Genomic DNA, 9107 nt, shown 5'->3' on the forward strand with positions numbered 1-9107 from the left:
AATACGTTGCCAGGCAACCATGAACAAGCGCTCACGGGACCAAGTTACCAAAAATCTCTAATTGGACGGTTTACGTACAGAGTCGCTGTGTTCTACGCATCGGAAACATCCAAGTAACGTAATAATCACGGTCAAAAATACGGGCCCCCAAATGTGTCCCGTTAGTCCAATAACACAGACTTAATAGGTTACGAATATAAATGTCCCTGTTGTGTCCAGTACTGTTTTAGACAAATTAAGCATCTCAATTTAGAACTATACGCAAGGTCAAACAAAACAGTAAACACACAGCAGATGCTGGGTGTGTTTTTAACATCGAATTTTCATTTTCCAATTCAAAGAGGGGTCTTTGAAAATGCAGTTAAAACTGTCTGTAGCCAATTAGTCGCAGTTTGCAGGGAATAGCAAACAGAGCTTCCTCCCGGTGGTCTCACAGAGGGATCCCTATAGGCCAGCCAGCCAGCTATAAAGCCTCCAGGGGGGAACTCTCCTGGTCTGTTGTACCAAGACATTATATATAGATTCAGTCAGTATCAGGCACTTTTAACCACAGGGGTTTACAAGTAGAGCTGTAGCGATGCGTCGATGACGTCGACGTCAAAAATTCGTCGACGTCAAATTTCTCCGTCGACGATTTTCGACGGAGAAATGGACGAAAGTCACAATAAAGGAAAATGTCCGCGCACGAAATCATCAAAGGTATGGAAATACTTCAAGTTAAGTCCTAAACGGAAAGGTGTTGTGATTTGCACTCTTTGCCAAATGGAGTTGGCATATCACAAGAGCACGACAGCAATGTTGGAGCATCTCAAACGAGAAAGTATCTCGTGCGCATGAGAAAGTATCTCGTGCGCACGAGAAAGTATCTCATGAGCATGGGGAAACATCGTGCGCATATCACTGGCTGTGTGTGTGTGTGTGTGTGTGTGTGTGTGTGTGTGTGTGTGTGTGTGTGTGTGTGTGTCGTCAGCGAGTAGGTGGACGAGCGAGGAGAGCGAGCGATAGCGTGCGTGTCAGTCTAGTGAAGTCATGAACGAGTCCGGTTGTGTGTAAGAATAAAATACCCAGCCTGTCAAGAATCGGTGGCCGCTTCATTCCATCATATTCCGACCTATAAGCAGACTCACTGTCGGTCAAAGTGAAGGGTCATGCCCCCGAGAGCGCATCGGACCTGGAGGGAACGTATCACCTGTGCTCCTCGGTCTGGGAGCCGACAGCAGGAAAGATGTAACTCGTAGTTGGAGGCGGAGCGCAAGAGAGTATGCGCACACATTTTTTTCATGTCCCTTTACGGGTTCCGTATTAAATAAAGTATATTATTAAGAATTTTTTGGTATTTATTTGAGATACATTATGGTTTTTATTAATCGAGCAACAGAAAAAAAAAAAAAACGTCAAATTGGTCATTAGATTAGTCGACTAATCGATAAAATAATCGCCCGATTAATCGTTTGATAAATAATCGTTTACCCCCAGCCTTATTTACAAGTGAGTCACAGAGACATTAAATCATACGATCCAAATTGTAGAATAAAGTATAAAGCACTGCATGAGCAAGTTTCTTGAAAAAAGAGCTGGATTCATAAGGACAATAATATAAATACTTTTTATTTGGTGATCAAGTGCATGCAAGACGACATCTCAGAGACACAAAAATATCTCATAATTAGAAACAAGAGCTATAACATCAAAGTTTATAAGTTTATGAGTCATGTTCTTGGAAGAGGTGCAGGGTAAAGATCGAGAACAGTATGCGTCAATCAGATAGCCGGGATTAGTCGATCCCGTCAGCTAATCGATAATGTCATCTAATCATTTACGCTGACTAATGGACCATAGTTGATTACGTGGGCTTTTTCGAGGCCCAGGATATTAGCAGACTTTTAATGAATGGCCAGTGTCACAGGGTATCAGTGAGAGAGTGCAGGTGTCCACTTTCGGCACCAAGTGCAATAACTGTCAAAATCAACTATCAAAATAGTTTGAGCAATTGGTCAGACCTAAAGCAAATCAGAGGAATGAAACACGAGACACATCTGCGGCAGCCATCTTGGATGTTAAATGCCTCAATGGCGCTCCCAAATGGTGTTCCTTTGTACAGGCATCGTATCAAACCCATCCCATATAAGATAAAGGGTTGTGATTGGCCCATCCCGGGCCAGGTCTGCTGGAGATCTGACTGAACGGGACGGGGTCCAGAAGCATATGCCAGAGCAAATTAAGCATGAGCTTGCAGATTCGTTGGGTTCCCAGGATAACGTTGGCACACATTTCAGAGGATATAATGGGCTATTGGGTCCAAACCCAGTTGGAAAATGGCTGCTTTAGAATCCAAAGAGTAAATGACAGGATAAATATTCCAACAGAAAGGTTAACCTTGGCGTTTGACCTCGCTAGACGTGAGAAGGTGGAACTGTTGAAGATTTGAACGTCAACTGCCAACCAGCCCTCATAGTTGACAAACAAGTAAAAAAAACGAAGAACGAAACTTCAATCAAACCCCAATTATTTGCTGCTCACACCCACATGAATTTCACTGTGAGCAGAACAATTCCTCCCCGTCTGAATGTCTGCTGCTGCTACGGCATCTTTAATGAAACCTCTAGCTCCGTGTCAAGCCGTGTTAAAAGTGTTTAGGAGCGAAGAATAAGGTTGTTAGCGTCGTAGCAGATCTTCTTTCCTATCCTAATTAGCATTCACAGATCTTGGTCCATAAGCAAGAGATGCTAATGCTATTTCTATCTTCTCTCTGGATTCAATTCAGCATTTTGCTGGCTAGCTGGGTTTCTTGGCTCCCTTGGAATTCACTTTTAGGTTTACAGCCTTTCAAGAAAGCTAAAAGAAAATCTGAAGCTCAGACACTGAGACTGCAGCTCAGAAATGTAGACCGCAGAGTATCTGTTGATTCCTAAATGGTTCATGAATCTGCGGTTTCGGAACAAAAACCTTTCAAATTAAACATAAGTCTGAGCCAACAACGTGTTGAATATGATTACAATCATCAATTAATACATTGAAAAGGATACAGAAACACGTGTCTACAAGTTGTGCAAAATAGTCTCTGATTTTGGGGTATTCTGGAATCTTCCAGGTCCACTCAGAGTGAAACTGTCAATGTCGTGGAGTTATGAATGGTGCAATGACCTTGAGGTAATTATCCAATTAGAGGGGAGGATATTGGGGATTAATGAACAGGAGAGGTGGCACCTGAGCCCTCTAGGATCCTGGCTGTCGAGAGACACATGGGCCGCGCTACACCACCGCAGCTAACCTCCACCCAAAACAAATGGTAGTTAATGTGGGGAATGAAACCGGGCTGGAGCCACTGGACCAGAGTGCTGCAGCCGCTGAAATGCAATCACGTTTATATTGACGACCTCGACGACCGTCTTCAAACAAAATGAAAAGAAAAGGGCAAAACAAAGAAATAAGAAATAAGACGACCAATCAGATGAGAGGTGAAGGAAATGCCAACATATTGGTTTCATCCATGATTTGATATGAAAAACGTCAAAGTGACCGTTTCCAACCACTTTCGTGTCTTAGTTTGTGTGTGTGCATGCGTGGGCGCGTGTACACACCCGTGTAAATGATGGATGACAGCAAAGTGAGAGGAGGGATGTTCATAACGGTCCACGGCACAAGGCCAGCTCAGAGAGAGTCAGACGGAGAGACAGGTCCAACATAGATAACGGGGCCACCACAACAGAGTTAGAGGCGGTGTGCAGAGGTGAGAGAAAGGGAGAAATAAAGAGGAAAGAGAAAATAAAAAGGCCAACAGAGAAACCATTCCATGTGTACCCATAGCAGTGGCCACTCAGCTAACGGTGCTGGCTGTTATCAGGAGGTTCCCTGCAACATTACTCGGCTCTCAGAGGAATGCTGGCTGATGCAGTTCCACAGATGGTACAGCTCATTCTTTCTGGGTTTTGCAGCGCAATTAACTATCGCAATTAACTATTAGCTATCACTGTGTTTAAATTGGAAAAAAAAACTTTCATCTTTGGGTTGCATAATATGCTGCTAAAGCAGAAAGCCATGGTGTGTTCGCTATGAGATGGACGTGAATAAGGTTAAAACAGACAGACAGACAGATAGACACAGCAGTGTGTGTGTGTGTGTGTGTGTGTGTGTGTGTGTGTGTGTGTGTGTGTGTGTGTGTGTGTGTGTGTGTGTGTGTGTGTGTGTGTGTGTGTGTGTGCGCATGATTTCTGTTGTGTGTTTGTGTGGACAAGTGACTGTGTGTGGCTGCAAGTGACTAATTAGTGCTAATTAGGAGAAGAGCGATTTCCCTCAGAGGTATCTATTAATCACTCCCTCAAGGCTCCTCTTACATGGGGATCAATTCCGAGAGAGGATGGAGGGGGATGACTGCTGTGTCACACTAAAAGTCCCCTGCATGTATATATATTAGGTACTTTTAGCGTGACACAGCATTCATCTCCAAGGATCAAAAACCCTGTGTGGGATAGATATGAATCACACATTATTTAGGATTTGATTTATATTGATAGTGAACTATTGTTTACCTTACAAAGGCCCAAGCTACGCCATGAATGGTGAAAACATTATGCCTGCCAACTTGAAACTTCCCTAGCTAAAGTCAGTTTTTGGCAAGATATGTTTCAGCAAAAGTAGAAAAGGGTTGGATTAAATTAGTTTGCAATCAAATCACCCAACACACCTAATATGAGCTTCTAAGCTCAAAAGAAATCAGAAGTGAAAAGATTCTGGTTGAATCGCCTGAATACTTACAATATATATTATTAACACCAACTGAAGTGGACTTAGCATGCTGCTAGGTGCGCAAAGGTGGCCTTAACTTTCTCTAAACAGATCTCAGTGATATAATGAAAAAAGGAATTGCGTTTTTGTAGCTGGGCTATCCTAATGCTCTCGGAGAACAGATTCCCGTCGGGCATCGCTTAAAATGTAGATTCAAGAGAAAATCATTGACGGGCTCCACAGGGTACACTCTCAAAGAAGGCCAAACGCAGCTGTATTTTAAAGGAGACATATTATACCACCAGGTGTGAGTTTGATTAGCCTTACAAACCGTTTTGAAAATCTGCCCCAAATGACATCACTAGTGGGCGTGTCCACCTAGATCTGTGCTGGTGGTATAAAATTTGCCCTTTAAGAGAGGCTACCTAGCCAAGACTGTGCAACATTTGAGAACAAAGTCCATTGCTTACTCTTAAACCAAATTATATTAACGTCGTCTACAAGGATTTGTGATGATCCTTCTATTATTGCAACAAAATGTATGCTACTTAGTGATCCTGTCAGAATATCTCTGGTTTGACATCTATAACAAAACCTGCTAAGTGTGTTTTCCTTTGCCAATTTCTTAACAAAGCTCCTTAATTTGAGTCTGCAGACACGCGTCTGCATTCACGCTTGAATAATTAAAAACAAACCTTTCACATGTCTTATTTTTTCTGGACTAAGGGATATCTGGAACTTGACTCACTTCAAGAAAAAAAATGGGGTCACTGTAAAGTAAAGGCTACTTCAAAATGGCTGAGGTCTTTCTCCGCTGAGCTTTTAATTTCGAAACAAGGAGGAGCTGGAATACTTTTTGTGTCTGATGAATGAGCAGCTATGGGACTAGCCACCAGCTACGCTCATGGCGGATAAGCCCCAAGCTATTGTTGTCGCTTGAGGCTAGCCATTCTGCTCACTCCTCAGAAGCAGGGGTTCTCAAAGTCTAGGTATAACCCTTGAGATAATCAGAGAGACCGGGGCTGGAGTGTCCTCAGAGTCATCACATGTTTAGGATGTTGCGGCGACTGTATGTTCGATTAACATGGAGAGGGTGAGCCAGAACATGTACCTCGTTCCTGGGCACATTAATCTCCGCCACTCCCTGGTGCCGTCCGTCCGCCCGGAGGGTCCACCGTGATGCCCTGTGACCACGCACCCTGCTGACAGAGGTTAATGTGAGGAGAGCCGAGGGGGGGGGGTGAGGTTAAGGGGGGATAAGAAGAGAAGAGGAGGTGAGGGGAGGTGAAAGGAAAGAGAGTTGATATGAGGTTAGGCGTCCGAAAAGGTGGTGAGGAGAGAGAGGAAGTGATGAGCGAGGATAGGAGGTGAGGGGAGGTGAGAGGAGGTGGGGTGTGGTAAGGTGAGAGGGGGTGGAGGGGAGAGAGGAGGTGAGTTGAGGGAAGGTAATAGGAGACTTCTGCTGGCGTCAGGGACTTTATTGAGAAGGCCTTGAATCCACATCATTATGGGGACGATTGAATTGGTATATTGAATGGTAATTGGACTGCTGGTTAGTAGACATCAGAAATAAACACAACACTACGTATGTCCATATTGTGTTATGCTGTTTGTTTGTAAATCTGTGGTTCCATTGTTTCTTCGGTACTCGACACACAAACATGCAAAATCCCAACCTCTGAATCTTGTTTCTGGTTGAGGTTCAAACCTTTCCCTGCAACAACAATCTGCCATTGTTCCTGAAAATTGGCTGCATCGGGCCATGCTTATTTCTTTTTTCAATCTCATCGAAGTCTCTCTGGATAAAAGCGACCGCTAAGCACATAAATCTCAATGTGTCTCTAGCTTGTTTCAGAAAGTCGGCCTGTGAAACTCAGCATATAAAGTCTAGAGAGACCCATACTACTGGAAAGACGCCATCTCTTATCTGAAGTACTACTCTTAAGTAGGTCCTTAATCCTGAGCCACTATAGTGGAACAGCAGATAACGCTTTAGTTCTATTAGGCAGCTCCCATAGGTTAGGACAAGAAGCAAACTATATACTGGAGCAGATTACTCTGAAACAAACAGCGTGAACACAAAAGGAGTGAGGAGAAAAATGTGTTTTTCCAGAATGATATGTACTGTATGTGTGCTGTTTCTTTAACAGTTAGGACAACTGAGGTCACAAAACGTACAACCAAATTGTCATTTAAAGCCCAAAAGAAGATTGGTTTTGTCCGCTTTTTAGCTCCTCTGTCTTCCTCCTCATTCTATAGTAACTCGATGGACCACAGGATTTCACTAGAACAACTGAGTTTCCCACCATGTTTCTGCCAGGATGGATAGATATGACTCGGGTTTGGGCTTATGTATTTATGGGTTATTTGTTCACAAGGTTCTTCAGTTAACACCCATAGAAGTCTACTATGGGCTGTTGAAAATGTATTTGCACATAACTATATCCTGTACAAACAAAAACAACCCTCCTGTTATGTTCCGGGTCAAATTGACCCGTTTTAAAGTTTGAAGATCTAGGAAAAATAGTTAAAAGTATTTTTTCAGAATGAAACTTCTTCTGCTTGCCTTAATTAGTGTAATCAACATATACTATGAAAATAGTTCATCTCACATATTTGCAACCACCCCCTGCATGTTTATATCACATAGATACTGTTCGGGTCAATTTGACCCAGCAGTAAAACTGGAGGTAAAAGGGTGTCAGAAATGTCAGACTAATTCTTTCTTTACAACTGTGAGACATATCAACAAGTGGACACTCAACAGGGGAGGGTCAAAACATATCAAATATTCTCTGCATGGGAGTCCTACCAACATTACACTCTGTCAGGCAGACCTTTACAAAATGAGCAGCAGAAGCAAATGGATGACAGTCCAGGAGGCTCGGGACTTCATCACTGATCATGACAGTGAAATAGAGGAGGATGTGTCTGAAGACGAAGACGATCTTGAGCAAAAAAATCAGATTCTAATGAATCTGATTTTGAACCAGATGAGGGAATTGCTATTCCTATTCCTCCTAGCAAGACATTCATGTCAAAACATGGTGAAATACAGTGGTCTTCATCCCCAAATATGAGTCAGGCGAAACTGTCTGCAGAAAACATAATAAAGACAGTGCCAGGGCCCACTAGGATGGCAGTGACGCGTGTGACTGACATCAAGTCAGCTTTTGAGCTGGTCGTGCCAAATTCAATACAGAAAATCATTCTGGAAATGACTAATCTATGAGGGAGACGTGTTTTTGGGGAGAAGTGGAAGGAGCTGGACAAAAAACTTTTAGATGCGTATTTGGGGCTCCTCATCCTGGCTGGGGTCTATAAGTCCAAGGATGAATCGACAGCCAGTCTGTGGGATGCAGAGACAGGCAGGGCTATATTTCGAGCCACAATGTCTCTGGAGACTTTTCACATATTCTCCAGAGTAATCAGATTTGATAATCGAGAGACAAAGGCTGGTAGACGGGAGAGAGACAAGCTGGCAGCTGTTAGGACATTGTGGGACAAGTGGGTAGAGCAACTTTCACTACTCTATAACCCAGGCCCTAATATCACAGTGGATGAAAGGTATAATAATAATAATAATAATAATAATACATTTAATTTAGAGGCGCCTTTCAGGCCTAAATCGTAATAAAGTGGTGAAACATAAAAATAAAAAGTTTGAACAAATATCTTTTTTTTTTAATGAAAAAAACGATTGAATTATCCTAATTGAACCATTACCTGTTAGAGGTAAGGAACACTATTGCACTAAATATTGATAGAATAGTTACTAATGGAGTTAGTAATGACATGTTCACACTGCTTGTTAGGATTTTTTGGGTTTAGGACATCTTTTGGATGATAAATATGCACCGGGTCAAATTGACCCGGGAACACCATTGCTGTTCCTGACAAACGAACATAACAGGAGGGTTAAGCAAAGTATAAAATATAGCCTAGGATACCCAATCATTGTATTGCATTGATGTCATCTCTCCTATGGTATTGTATTTTAGGTTATCTTAGCTTAGTTGAATTCTTAATTACTTTACCTTCTGTAGCTCTGAGAAACTGGTGGGCGGAGGTAATTCTGAGGGTGTGCTTCTCCATATGGCTGCTCATCTCCTTGCATTAAACAGAAAGATAGAAGGATTATTAGCAATAGTCAAGTTTGATACACAGTCCAGTTTACCTGAAGCTTGTGTAAAAAAACGACTTAAAATTTCAGCAAATAGGAAACCAATATCATGGGAATAGGTAGAGCCAGACTTTGAAGAGCGTACATAGCACATTATAACAGAGTCAGTGGAGGGGGTCCATGGATCCTCCAGATGTTTCAGCTCATCCTCTTGGCAAGGGATGGACTGACAGCTGCTAAACCCAGGGGGAAATAACCC

The 9107-nt window shown here is 42.6% G+C and overlaps 1 long non-coding RNA gene across 1 annotated transcript; it reads right to left on the bottom strand.

Moving 5' to 3' along the window:
* Positions 1 to 5865: 5865 nt before the first annotated feature.
* LOC132447337 (uncharacterized) lies at positions 5866 to 9107 on the bottom strand. The gene is made up of 3 exons (XR_009523071.1): positions 8994 to 9107; positions 8763 to 8835; positions 5866 to 5924 (listed from the first exon to the last, which is right to left on the bottom strand). It is a non-coding gene; the product is annotated as an uncharacterized LOC132447337 (long non-coding RNA).

The sequence above is a fragment of the Gadus macrocephalus genome, chromosome 19, assembly GCF_031168955.1.
Source record: "Gadus macrocephalus chromosome 19, ASM3116895v1".
Taxonomy (NCBI): Eukaryota; Metazoa; Chordata; class Actinopteri; order Gadiformes; family Gadidae; genus Gadus; species Gadus macrocephalus.